Source organism: Suricata suricatta, chromosome X (assembly GCF_006229205.1).
Source record: "Suricata suricatta isolate VVHF042 chromosome X, meerkat_22Aug2017_6uvM2_HiC, whole genome shotgun sequence".
NCBI lineage: Eukaryota > Metazoa > Chordata > Mammalia > Carnivora > Herpestidae > Suricata > Suricata suricatta.
In genome coordinates, this window is record NC_043717.1 from 57509 (window position 1) to 59550 (window position 2042).

The following is a 2042-nucleotide window of genomic DNA, read 5'->3' on the forward strand; positions in this document are numbered from 1 at the left end:
TAGGGCGTACTTAGAGAAATGCCCAACAAAGTGATGCAAAATGGACCCAAAATGGACATGGAGTTAACTTTTCAGCTTTTCGGACACCCAGGGAGGGACACTCCAGCCATTGCGAGCAACTGGCACAAATTATCTGGATAATAAAGGCCAGGCTGTGTTGTGAGTTCAACCATGTCCCCTCTGAATTCTTAAGTTGAAGCCCTCACCCCAACACCCCAGAACATGACTGCATGTGGAGGTGGGGTCTTTCAGTAGATAATGAAGGTAAAATTAGATCATGAGGATGAGCCCTGATCCAATAAGAATGTGGAAGAGCTGATAAGGACACAGACACCTAGGGCAGAGCATGTGAGGGGAGGGGGAAGGGGGGGCGGTGGGAGACGGGGTCTCCAGGAGAGCAGCCTCAGGAGGCACTGGCCTCCTCCCTGTCTGAACCCCGGGCCCCCGGCCTCCTCCCAGCCTGGACCCCAGGCCCCCAGCCTCATCCCCCCACCGGCTCCGGGCCCCAGCCTCGTCCCCCCAGGGCCCTGGGCTCCCGGGTCGTGTCTGAGCTGCAGTGGCACCAGGGCACACACAGCAAATACTCAGGGCGCCACCACACCGCAAGCTCACCACACGTGAAGTGTGACTGAGGGTTCCGGAGAGCTGGCCCCCTCTGTCCCGCAAGCGCAGGTGCCCCGGGCCACACTGGGCGGGCGGGCAGTGCTCGCTCCTGCGGGCGCTTCAGGAAGAGCACCCTAGTCGCCCCCTCACCCCAGCACTGGGGGTTTTCCCAACCTCGTGCACAGCGGAACCAAGCGGGCAGGTGAGTCTCCCATGTTGACCCTGCCCCCCACCTGCGCCCACGGGCCCTTCTCACCCCTCGGGGACACAGCATGTCCCCAAAGATGTTCCGGATACAGGCCACCAGGTACTCATGCAACTCCTCCGTCATGCCCTCGAAGTTCCTGCAGGCCAGGATGACGACCTCCCGGGGGTGGCTCTCCAGCCACTCGGAGATCTCCGTGAGTGTGTCCTGCGCAGGGGGAGGGGCTCAGGCACACAGTCCCCAGCGAGGGCCGGCCGGAAGCCAAGGGCACCCCTGCAGGCCCACAGGCCTTCCGAAAACAAAACCCACGGGCAAACAGGCCCAGGTCCTGTGCAAATACCAAAAGCAGCCTCGAGACACTGCCGCCGGGCCCTCAGCCACTGCTCTGGGGACAGAAGCATGTGCCTGGGTGTGTTTACGTGTGTGTGTGTGTGTGTGTGAGCATGTGTGCACGCTTGCTGCAGAGGGCCTGTGTGTGCAAATGTGAGAGTATGTGCGCACACTCACCGCAGGGCCTTGTGTGTGCAAAGGCATGAGTGCATGTGTGCACACTCGCTGCAGAGGCACTGTGTGTGCAAAGGGGTGTGTGAGAGCATGTGTGTGCACACTCACTGTAGAGGTCACTGTGTGTGCAAACACGTGTGAGAGCATGTGTGCAAGCTCACTGCAGAGGCACGATGTGTGCAAAGGTGTGTGTGAGAGCACGTGTGTGCATGCTGGCTGCAAAGGGCACCGTGTGCAAAGCTGTGAAGTCCAGCAGCACCGGGGAACAGGCAGAGGCCAGCAGGTGCTTTGCAGGGTGAGGTCCCTGGGATGCGGGTCCCTGGCCCCACAGCTCCTGGACCAGGGCCGGTGCGGAGCACGACGGTGACTCATATTCAAACTTCACAGCCTCGCGGGTTGTAGTGGGAGGACCCGGAGTTGAACCCGTACGTCCCAAAGGCAGGAGGACATGGGGACCCAAGTTTGCAAAACCCAGGAGGCCAACAGTCTTAACCGCAGATTGCTGGAGCGCAGGAGGATGAGCATCGGAGCATCAGCCTCCCTAACTCAGCCCTCTTACCTTGCAGCCCTCCCCTCCCCCTCCTCCCACACCCCTCTCCATCCCCTGTCCCAGCCCTCCCACCCAGCACCCCCTCGCCCCTCACCTCCCTCACCTCCCTCACCTCCGACCCCCTCACCCCTCCCACTCCCTGTCATCCCTTCCCCTCCCAGCCCTCCCACCATTCCCCCT

At 61.4% G+C, this 2042-nt stretch overlaps 1 protein-coding gene across 1 annotated transcript in view; it reads left to right on the top strand.

Annotated features, from left to right (window-relative positions):
• PLCXD1 (phosphatidylinositol specific phospholipase C X domain containing 1) overlaps positions 1-2042 on the top strand; it is a 20548-nt gene that overhangs the window by 8089 nt on the left and 10417 nt on the right. The gene's annotated exons all lie outside the window — the stretch shown is intronic.